The sequence below is a fragment of the Tasmannia lanceolata genome, unplaced genomic scaffold (assembly GCF_043159265.1).
Source record: "Tasmannia lanceolata isolate RefF3 unplaced genomic scaffold, GAP_Taslan_0.1 ptg000006l, whole genome shotgun sequence".
NCBI lineage: Eukaryota > Viridiplantae > Streptophyta > Magnoliopsida > Canellales > Winteraceae > Tasmannia > Tasmannia lanceolata.
The window spans coordinates 14,990,461-15,002,750 of NW_027518683.1; the positions used below are offsets into that span (position 1 = coordinate 14,990,461).

The window sequence follows — 12,290 nt, forward strand, 5'->3', positions numbered from 1 at the left end:
ATAAAAGGAAGACGGCCAAAAAAGGGTGACATTTTACCTAACTTCACCTTCTAATATAAAGATATTAGGCTAGAATTCACGATAAATATTTTGTAAAAGAAAATTTAAAAGAACAGAAAAAAAAAATGATAAGAAAAGATAGTGATTGGATAGTAGCACAAAACCTCTGGTGATTGAATCTTGGTGTTCCGTGGGAGAAATTAATCCTGAAACATAAAACAGTGCAAATCATCTAAGAGGTCAAAAACATATATCCTACTAGCAGCATGGAGTCATAAACTGAACCAATTGCAACATCAGACCTGAGTGATAAGATAAAAATCAGATAAAACCCCTTTTTTTTTAATGATGCTAAAGGTGAGATAAAATCCTAAAAATTCAAACTGACTCTCTCAATTCTGAAACCTAGAAATCCTACATAGAATGAAAAGAAAGAACCAAAAATCAGTGCTGATCAAAGACCACTCCTTTATGTTCAGTTTTCTGGCATTAGTCTAAGCTACATCCAGTCCATGCCTTTTAATTTTCTTCCCATATTAACATTCCACTTTCTAATAGACCGGCAGTACAGTCCACATTCAGTTTGAAATAAACTCCTACCTCTGTTTTTTTTTTTTTTTGAATGGTTCAACTCCTTCCTCTGTTACGACTTGCAAAAACTGAAACTGAACTACACTGAGCAATTTGTTCCTAAACGATGAGAATGAGACGAGCAAAGAAACATACCATAGCAATACATGATATGCTCACGGCATTGGTGGGAGTAGACGGGAGTCGGGTGCAATGATGGCCTCTTGCACAAGTTTCGTAGAGTTATTAGGATCAGGACCCCAAAGGAACTCGCTCATGTTAGGTGTCTCAACAAATGACATGGTGAACTCTCCCACCTTCTCAGCTTTCCCTCTCTTTCCTGCTCATAGAACAAGATTGTTCCTATGATAGGAGAAAATGCCATTACTAAGACGAATTATGTCACCCGGCTCAAAGGCATTGCATTCACACCCCCAGAATTGGAAGTGAACAGCCGCAGTTTCATCCGCAACCGGTGCGAAGCAAGTTCTTTCTTGCCCTTCTTTGCCTGCAACCTCTTTGTCCAACAATATGAATTGTGTGTTCACAGTGTTTACAGCGGCCGGGACTATATCTTTTAAGGAGGTCATTTACGCTAGCTACGGCTGAAAAGACAGCAAAGAAAATGGCAATGACATTTTTTTTTAAAAAAATTGACATATTTTATTAAGATTAAGATAGCATTTGGGACCAGCAGTCCCATCCTGCAATACAAACTATTAAGGTGAACTAGACCGACATGCTGCACTAGTCCAGACAAGATAAACTAAATAGTATCCAGATTTAGTACAGTAATCCATCAAAATCCAAGTCATCCCATCAAACGCTTCTTTTCCATTTGTCAAAATTTCCAAAGAATTCCATCCTACTCCTTTGCCATCTTCACATTTTTCGATCCAGTCATAACCAAACCCCAAAAAATTGTCTATTGAGACCATTTAAACAGAAAGCCAAAAACCAAAATACCTATGGCCGAAAGCTTTCATGCACAGTCGCTCAATTCCACTGATTTGATTCCAATATCTAGTTCCAGTTGCATATCTTCAGGCCAAAAGTCTGAGGCGAACTGCGGAAAGGGGACCTCTTCGACCAGATTCATCAGGATTGATATCAGATTCAATATTTTCCGAAGGCAAAGGTTTTTCTTCGCCTCCCATTCTACTGGTTCAAGGATGGAGGGGGCTTCCACCGAGGCTTTAGCCCTATTATATTGCAAGCTCCGAACCCACTGGCGATGCTGGAACCACTCCGAACAGTCCGGGAACTCTCTCCTTAATCTCTTGAAGGTTCGAGGAGCCTTAGAAGAAGAAGAAGAAACTGCCATTTTTCTTAAACTAAATAAGGATTACCCCTTCCTTCCTTTGCTGAGGAGAGCCAAACGACTAGATAAATTAGTCATCATTACCATTAAGTAATTTAAAGAAATGCCACTCCTAACTGCAAATACTTTGGCCCTCTTCCAATTCTCAAAAAGACGGTTATATCGAGACTAGATTATCCCAAATGCTAATCGTAAATTCAGTAAAAAGGAGTCGTCACCGCTCAACTATAAAAGAGGCAGAGGAAAAGCCACCAAAACAAAACCCGAGGGAGTAATTATTGAAATATATGTCTTATCCGTGATATTTTCCATTAATCATGCAAGAAGCCCCCAAACCCTAACTCCTTGATAATTTACTTTGAAGATCCATGTCTACAACATCATCATCACTACAAAAAGAAAACGGTCGCACCATCTTACCTCTAAATTATCCCAAAATTAATACGAACATTTCCCAAGCTCAACCAGGAAGCTTTGAAGAAATGAGATCGGAAAAGCCTTGAAAGGCTCTCCCAGAGACCTTTCCATGAGGCCAGGGGAAGATCGAGATTCTATTTCTTCTTCCAGTTTTGAAATAGCCATCTCCCTAGAGACATGCCATACATTACTTCGATGCCTCCTATCCTCTGGCAGGCTTCCAGATCTAACGAGGAAGGCATTGGCAACTGCTAACTCATCGACATAAACCATTCCTCTCATCTTATCAAGAATCGCGTGTAGCACCATGATTTCTATGAAAAGGTTCGGCCTTCGACCTCTTGGGCAAGAAGATGATTCATGGAGCCCTTGATCCTCCATCTCTACTACCGAAAGAAAACCTTAAAACTTACCTTTGTATCGATTCCATCACAAGGTTCCCCAGATTCAAAAGAATTTTAGCGATTACTACTCTTTACTGCTATTTACAACATAAAATCAGATCCTCCCTTTTTTGGCAAAAGATTTTAGGATCTTTTTCGTCCCGCTTTTCCTAGGTCCCGGAGTCAACGCCAGTGCTACCTTCAACAGATGTATTATAAGCTTCAATCATTTGAATCGAACCATCGAGAAAATTCCCAACTGGAAAACTCCATGACTTCAGCTAATGGAATGTGCTTATAGTGATAAAATCTTCATTTTTTTGACAATTTAATTGAAAACCCAAATAAGAAATACCATGAAACATGGTGGTTTTGGGTGTAGGTTTTGATAAAAGTGCAATTTATCACCTTTAGGGGCTGTTTGGATACGCAGATTTTAGAATCCAGGTTTTTAATTTGAAAACAGTGTAAAAGATGGTTCATGATCAAGCTGTTGCATGTTGTCCTGGCAGCGTTTCTTGAATTTTAAGTAAGAAAACCAGGTTTTGATTATTCTGATGCAACGATTAGTATTGAATAACATTGATAGCCTCTACTCGTGTCATCCTACTGGCTTTGCTCATCCGAAATGGATATCTTCCAAATTGGGGAATATCAATGAAGCCCCTTTAGTAGGCTATTCATAATACGAATGAGAGTTCATTACTCTGTTTCATCTAGAACAACATACTTTGGCAATTTTTTCAATCTAACGAATGAGGGGTGTTGGATGTTTCATGATTCATGGTTCAATCAACGGTTATATTTGCGTTAGCTTCGCGCAAAGAGGGGAGAAAACACACTTCCAAAATGAATAAAATTGTGTAACTAGAAAAAGAGAGAAAGATAGTGCAGGATTCGAGTAATTTAACTACTTATAAAGCATAATAATCTAAAGAAACCCATGACACTATCGTTTCATGTTTATCAAGGCGTAGTATTTTAGCATATAAACCAGATTAGTCTAAGGTAAACGGGATTTGAAGTCCAGTGACGAATAAAAACAGTATTGAGCAATGGTGCATACTATATGTGACTTGGCTTGGTTGAAGCATCTATTATAGGAGTGGCATTTTCAATGAGGTTTCCGATGAAGTTATTATGTGATAATTAGGTTGCAGTGCACATTGCTTCTAACTTGGCAATCCAAGAACTTACCAACGATATTTAAGTCAACTGTTACTTCATGCGTGAGAAGGTTCTAAGTGGAGATGCATCTACACCTTTTATAAAATCAGAAGAACAGCTAGCTGACCTGTTTACCAAATTGTTGAATCAGAGGCATTGATTTCATTGTTTCCAAGCTGGGATTATATAATGTAAGGTGCCTAGTTTGAGGGGGAGTGTTAGAATATAATATGTTGTGTAGGCATATTTTAGTTAAAACATTTGGCATTGTAAAAACATGTATACAGAGATATACATATACATAGATTCACTTGGGGGAGAGAGAAAACTCCTTTTCTCCTCTCATGATTTCCCCTTCGCTCTTCCTGCCCTAGACAATGAGCACAGACCCAATGAAGAACTTTCAAATCCTTGCAAATAACATGAACAAGTATCTGTCATATAAAGCCATGGCCCTTCAACATATTACTCCCCCATTAACACAATGCTTACAATAATGAAATTGTGATATAACTTATGCCGTCCAAACAAGCAAGCAGTCCAGGTTTATGAAAATAAAATGACCACCCTTTTCCATAGAGCATGTGACATGTTGCTCCCTATTTAGGAAAACCACTATACTTGTTGGATTAACTTCAAAAGTGTATAAACAAAATGTGAAAACAAGCATTGTGATGGTCACAGGTTAATAATTTTCATTTATAACAAAAACTCATCAATACATGAAACCGGCTCACATTGTCAAGATGCCACACCAATAAACAATATAAATTAATCTATGAAAATTGCTACTAACAATAGTACTTGGGACTAAGAAAAAGTGTAAATGCATACTAGAAAAAAAATTCAGTTCAATATGCTTTGGGAAGATAAAATCAAAGACAAACCATGTTATACATTTGCTTTATAAGATTCAAGATGTAGCAACATGCAAAAACTAGAAGTAGCTTTGAGGCTCACAAACAGAAGATAAAATCAATGACATAACATATGGGTGCTTTACCATTCAAAAAAAAAAAACATATTGGTGCTCAAGATGCGGACAGTCATCTGAGATTCCTACAAGAAATTCAAGCATAACATATCAAAGACTCCACCACGAGTAGGCCTTCAAACCCATCTCCGATAAATCCCCAGTCCCGTCAGCAAGGCCTTGACTTCAGCAGTGTTGGAATACGAAATACCAGTAGGTTCAAAGCTTTCTACCCTTTAGAGCCTCTACCATCTCTAAATACTAATCGAACCCAAAATTTAGAGTGTAATTAGGTCTAGACGCTGATTCGGGCTACTCATTTTCTGATCCAACATGTGATTGAGTCCGGCTACAGGATTAGGGCAAGGCATCGTATAAGCAAGGAGAAAAGGGGTAAAACAGATAAAATGGACAGCCATAACCGGAATAACAAGTATAGAGCTCCTCTAATCTGGTGGCATAGAGATCATAGGAAAGGATCTTATCCAATCTCTTAAGAAAAACAATGTCGAAATCCGGATGAAATGCTATGGGTTCGAATGATATATCATGATCATTCTCTATTGTTGAGGTTTCGAAATTGATTTCATGCTTTAGGATCCAACCACTCTGCCAGTCCTTGAGCATCCAGATTTTCAATGGGTTTTTGAATTTATTGGTATAATGGAGATACCCTCCCGACACACCTAGACATTCTACAACGCCAGAATTAGAATCAGGCAACGAGATCACCCGAAAGCTCTCTTCCTTCACATCGAAACCAACAATGCAATCCTGATCAGCACTCAAATGAACAATTCCATTAAGAAAAACTCGCGTCGAGTCCCAGAAGTGAAACGATTGTGCGTGCTTAGACTTAACCCACTTACCCGTTTCCGAAGAGAAAATATCAACCCTAATTTTCTGGTCACGGTAAGGGTGTCAATTTTGGCTCGGGCTCGTAAGCTCGCTCGAGCTCGGCTCGAAAAAAGCTCGGCTCGAGCTCGGCTCGAATCCTTAACGAGCCGAGCCGAGCCGGCTTGCCAGGCTCGTTAAGCTTAACGAGCCGAGCCCGATTTAGGCCAGGCTCGGCTCGGCTCGGCTCCTTAAAGCTCGTTAATAAAAACCGTATAAAATAATAGTAATAAATATAATAAAGTAGAAACAGCTGAGGCGTAATTATCATAAGTCGTAACTTTTTTCCGTAATTTCCGTAATTGTCATAACGTCGGAACTTCTGTTGGTAAATTTTTAGTAATTGTAATAACTTTTTAACTTCAATCGGTAATTTTCCATTTAAAACTATACACATTCAGCTATTCACTTTTTTTTCCGTAATGATTACTTTTTTTCTTTTTTTGCTTTTGCTAGCGGCGTTTGCATGTGCGAGAATCTCTGCAAAAATGATGTTCACATGCCCGAGAAATGCAATAGTAGAAGTTTGCTAGCAAATTTCTTTTTAATATAACGCAACCAGCCAAGCTCGATAAGGCTCGCGAGCGGCTCGCGAGCCAAGCCGAGCCTGACCGAGCCGAGCCGAGCCGAGCCTAGTTCGAGCCCGAGCCGAGCCCGAGCTTAACCTTTGACCTTAACGAGCCGAGCCGAGCCTGGCAAAGCTCGGCTCGGCTCGGCTCGTTTACACCCCTAGGTCACGGCTATTCCCCCATTCCAAAAAGCGAATTACTTTGTAGTGAGGGGAGATTCGAGGATCGAAAGCTAAGATGGAAATACACCCAAAACTTGGTTCAAATCCTAGTTTGATTGGCGGAGGAGGAGGACAAGCAAACCATTTATTGGTAAAAGGATCCAAACACCATGGATATTTGTAATCTTATGGACAAACAAAAGCAACCCATTTTGGCAATCTTCCAAATTGTATGAAGTGATATGCTCATTGACATTATTAATATTCCTAATAACATGTTTCTCGTTTTCTTCTTTTTCTTGAAGAGGACGAGCATATCTCCACTCAGGTTGAGGCAAGCAACCCCCTTCGTAGAATTCATAGAGGAGATTGGACATGGAAAGGGTTGGCTTTTGAGAGATGAAATTTGAAATCAAGGTGTTGAATGATTTCGAGAGACACTTGCATCTCACCAAATCCTTTCCAGGCAATCCGGAGAGGATGGCCATTACCAAATCATCACCCAAATAACTACCCATCTTTCTAATTCTCTACCTATAAGGACAGATTTTAAAATCTGAAAGCTTGAAATAGAGTGAGAGAGAAATACCAGAGGAGAGATTCCCAAGTCGTAACAAACCCTAATGATTCCCAAGTCTGAAGGTTTCCTCTTTCCTTTCTACGCAGTCGGAAGGTTTAGATCATTAAAGTAGGTGGACCCCGTAAAAAGTGACTTGGGCCTATCTTCTTCAAAGATCCAAACCGTTAATTTGGTGCACTTGCCAACAAAATCATCATGATACAAACCCTGATCAGCATCTACAAATCAGAGGATTATTCCATTGCATGTCTCTTAAAGCACTATACTACTCACAATGGTCTTATTCCATTGCAAAACAAAAATTGAACAGCTTGTAAACATGAGATATATTTTCACGAGATGAAACTGACAGTGCCATACTTTTTAGCCGGCCTAAAAGTATCACATTGGCACTGAGCCACTGACTTCTGGTTCCATATTATCCCACAGGAAATTCATAGGCACGAATTTTAATTTCCCTCTTGCACCAAGTGCTACTTTTATAAACTTAGCCAATGCAAGATAATTGGGCCCATTCATCTTCACATAAGTGAATTGCAACCCCAGCAGCTTCATAGCATTGGGTAGGCTAGGCTTACTTTTACTTATGATAACAACTTTCAGGGTAGCAACTAGCAACTGATCAAAATAAATGACGCAGCACGTAGATCACACAATGAGAACAAGAAGCCTTTAAATTCACTAAAGGGATATCATCAATAGGGCAGTATGTGATCTACACTAAAAGATATGCAAGGTGATCACAAAATATTGGGCAACATACAAATAAATAGAGAAGAACTAATAATGACTAACAAGGTAGCACAGACACACAAATGAGGCAGCAAGAGGATCATTCAATCCACACAAACACTATAGAGGCACTATTCAAGCAAGAAAATTAGCAAGAAGGCAATATTCAGGCCATTCGAACAGCAATAGGCACCACATAATCTCTTAGATGCCACTATATGGGTTGTACACAGCCTATAGCCCACCCAAGCTTCATAGAAATTCCACAAATAGGGAAGCAATACTTACCATCCTTACTAGGACAGAACCAATAATAAAAGGTCACAATTCTTCCATGATTTAACATCAAAAGAGGAATGATTACTGTAGCAAACACCCAGGCACAAAACCCAGAGACCCTCATAGTTTTCTATCACATCAAGGGGGAAGAGCCTAGATCTTACGGTCCGACCACCACGTGAAAAATCTACAATTTCTAATAGATGTATCTAGAGTGGAGAAAAGATGAAAGAGAATTTAAGTATCAGAACAATTTCTGATACCATATTAATCTATAAAGCGAAGGACAAACCACTTGGAGACGGCAACCCAAATCATTGGAATTAAGGTAGAACATATATGGATTCCTTGTTTTCAATAGCAAACCAATTTTTCTTTTTTCTTTTGTTTTTTGGAAAATAAAGGAAACTCCCCTAAATTTGGTGCTGAAAGGTTTTGGAATAAGCTCACATATATGAGCTTTCAAAAACGTTGTTTTTGGGAAGTGAGTCGCACTCCTCAAACACTTGCAATGACTAATCCCATATGAATTTTCTAACTACTAATATATCTAAATGAATATAACTGAAGAGGGAATGTTTCAAGGAAATAAGAAGTAAAGGGGGATGCAGTACTACATTTTCTAACACTGATTAGTGCAAACATGATTTCATCAAACCGATTTGATTCAATTAATTACATAATACTTGTTTAGTTTTGTCATCATAACATTCACAAAAAAAGTTGTCATTTTTCAAATCTAGATGCTCTAAGCTTCTATAAATTCAACTATTAAATCAGTTAATCTCTCAAAACACTAAATATGTTTCTTTCTATCTAGAGCTCTTTAATAATGCTCTATACTAGCACTCCCATTTCTTGAGTCCTTTTCAGAACCATTGTTTCTTAGCACCGCTAGCAGGCCTGCTTCTTGCAACTATGGAACTTAACTTCCCGATCATTCAAAACCCGTGTATGCCTAAATGAATTCTATGAAAATCAGAAGGGCATGAATTTGAATCACAATAAATAAGACAGTAAATCTAATGGAGGAAAGTATACTCATCCAAAAAATTTCAATAAAAAGGGGTATACTCATCCAAAGACCACCATGGCAATACTAAACCAAATCCTAATTGATCATCATTACAGGATGTTGAAATACAGGCTGTGAGATCCCAAAGGCGCAAAGCTTTGATCCCACACCCATATTTATAACATCAGAAGCCTACTTGATATTATCTGAAATGATTCAACTATCCAAGTAATTGAATCAAGGTACTCGGCCTGAATCGATTATAACCCAAGCTCCAAGTAGGAATCTCGTTGTGACCGTTCAATTAAACTATCCATAACGTTACATTGCATTTTAATCTCATTCGTGCAAAATCACAATGTTGTGTGAACTGTAAAGACCATACCGAAAAAATATAATATGAACCATGTCAAATATGCTATCAGCCTATTACCATTTCACATGTATGAAGATATTTTGCCCAGTACAAAAAGCCATGTAATTATAACATTTAATTTCACATAAAATAAATAAATAACACATGTAGAAGTAGAATAGAGACCTTCGAAGGGATATAAGTTCCACGACCCATTTGAATCAGAAGATCCGTGTAGCCTTTCCTTGCCAATTCTTCTTTAACTTGTTGGGTATCTACCACGCTAACAAGAGCATCGAAACAAGTGGTACCTACAGTCACGAATACAGTTTTTTTCGATCTAGCATTGTCATCGGCTTTCCCCATCTCTCAGGTATCTTATCTCAATTCGAAAACACTGGCCATGTTTTACAAGCACTGACGCAATCAAAAACCGAAATTCAAATGAAGACAACCATCTACATCTACAGTCCGGAAGATAGAACTATTGTACTATGCTACAAAAATTTCCTATGGGGAAAAGTAACCAATGATACAATTTAAGAAACCAACAAAGTAGAATATAACTAAAATAGCAAAGTAACTAAACCAAACAGAATCCATCTCACTAAAAGCTGACGGTTGCGTAAAAGAGTATTGATAGAATAAACTTTATCATAAGGAGCAATGTGTTGGTCTTTGATACAATACATCAAAATTTTATTGCACTATGTAGTGTAAATTTTATTTTTCTCCTGATTGGATGTCGTATAAAATTCTAATGCAATAATATGTAGATTTAATTACCAAAATTATGATATTCAATATCATCTTTCAATTTAGGAAAGCTATAGAGTTTTAATGACTGGTCACGAGACCCTCACATATGGTTCTAGTACCCACTTGGAAATAAATAAATATGCGGAAAAGATTAGAAAAAATACCATAATTACACTAAACTCAAGCTAATATCGGAATCATTTTCCTAAGAAATGAGGAGTTTAGTGATTTTTGAAATATCATAAAAAATGTAATGGAAAATTGCATGAAAAAATAGCAGATAGAAAATAATAAATAAATAAAAGGACAAAAGATCAAAAGAGACTATCATCCAATGTGACTTCCATTCGAGTGGCAGCCATTGACATAAAGAGACACCCATCATAAGATTGGCACATCAAATCGACGGCCAAATCACCCTAAATGTTTGCCAATGCAAGGAATAACAATCGTTGTTGATCATTCCCTGTAGTGGAACCACTTTTGGCATATTTTCACAAGGAAAAGAGTTTCATCCCATACCAATCGGACTGACCCACTCCGACAGGTGTCCTTGTGATATAAGCAGAAAAAATTATACGTAAGACAAATCTGATAACACTTGATATAATTTTTTTTTTTTTTGGTATACCACTTGATAAAATAGATATCTCTAAACTTGTTCTATTTATGGTAAATTTGATACCACTTGATACAATAGATATCTTCAAACTTTCACAAACCATAAAATTGCTGCAATGGAATTTCTGAGTATGTAAAACAAGGGATTTGCTAGTGTCCCTTGTTTGTCGCATGTCAGACTAGCCACCTCGTGAATGAAGACAACAACTTTTGTCTCCATTCACGAGGTGGTTGGTCTGACAAGCGACAGACCAGCCGCAAAATGCCTTTTGCGATGGACTCTAGCAATTCCCGTAAAACAATATGTGATTGTGATCTTCGTGGATATAAGATATGAAAAAATAAACTTCATAGAAATAATTAATGACTGATTTTAGTCAAAATCCGCACGAACAAATCGATGTAAAAAACTAGTCCTAGATTGAATACAAAGCTAGGTAGGTGCCTTGGTGCTTTGTGGATATCTGGTTGCAGAAATTTTCAACTTTAGAAGCTTCTTCCCCCAAACCCTAAAAGAGAAGAAAACATCAAAGGCTTCCAAAGAACAAGGGAAAAAAAAACCTAAAACTCTTATTTTTATTCAATCTCCGGAACTACCCTGAAAATTGGCTTACAATAGTATTTGCCTTCCACATGCGACCCTGATTCCCACGAAAACAAAGACCTGACCATCTCCTCACTCGTGACTTTTATCCCCTACCCCTAAAGTTTGTGACTGAAAGCAAATGCGCCTTATTCTTGTAACTTAAACATAACTTAACCAATAAAGAGTGGACCCCAATTTCGTGGGGAAGAAACTATTCTTCTCTTGCAATTGTGTTGATACTTCCACCCCTCCTAGTTGCATGCTTTCGCTCCCTTGCACTGCCTCAATCACGAGAGCCCTTTTTTTTCCTCTTGTGCATCTTTTGATTTCCTTTGGATCCCCTAGATGCTATACATGGTGGTCTACAATTTCTTCAATGTAAATGAGAGGATGTACTAAATGACCTTGTTTGCACACTAATCCATTTAACTCCTAATTGCCCTCACATTCAAGCCAACATCACGATTCAAAACCATTCATATTAACTTCCATAAATAGTTCATGTGGTGGACACACCATATATATGAGTCATTCATGACCTAAAAACCAAGGTTGATGACACATGCATCAGTGGAGCCAATCAAATAAATGGCCTGGGTCACAAATCTCAAATATCCATGTCACAGTCGAGTACAAAAATGTATAGGTTGAACTCACTCATCATAAGAAAAAAATTTATATGGCCTACCGCCTACACATTAGCATTTTTGGCTTCGCACAAACTTTTGTCTCATAACATCACATTCGTAAATACAAATATGAATTTACAAATATTTGTAAATTTATTTTCAAAAAAAAATCATATTTGTAAATAATACCTTGAATCATATGAATGTAGAGAAAAAAGATTACGAGAGCGACAGAATTCCAAAACAGAGAGGACATACGCATTTTTCATTAAGCATTAT

The 12,290-nt window shown here is 37.7% G+C and overlaps 1 long non-coding RNA gene and 1 pseudogene across 11 annotated transcripts in view; both read right to left on the reverse strand.

Moving 5' to 3' along the window:
• Positions 1 to 12,290, reverse strand: part of LOC143879849 (uncharacterized) — a 121,568-nt gene that overhangs the window by 90,440 nt on the left and 18,838 nt on the right. For 6 of the 11 annotated variants that reach the window (XR_013251411.1, XR_013251407.1, XR_013251408.1 and 3 more), the window contains one exon: positions 165 to 206. This is a non-coding gene — a long non-coding RNA (uncharacterized LOC143879849). Of the gene's footprint in view, positions 1 to 164; positions 207 to 9,602; positions 9,814 to 12,290 lie in introns of all 11 variants that reach the window. The other 5 variants (XR_013251412.1, XR_013251413.1, XR_013251414.1 and 2 more) reach the window with 2 other exon arrangements.
• On the reverse strand, positions 273 to 1,619 carry LOC143878420 (uncharacterized; annotated as a pseudogene).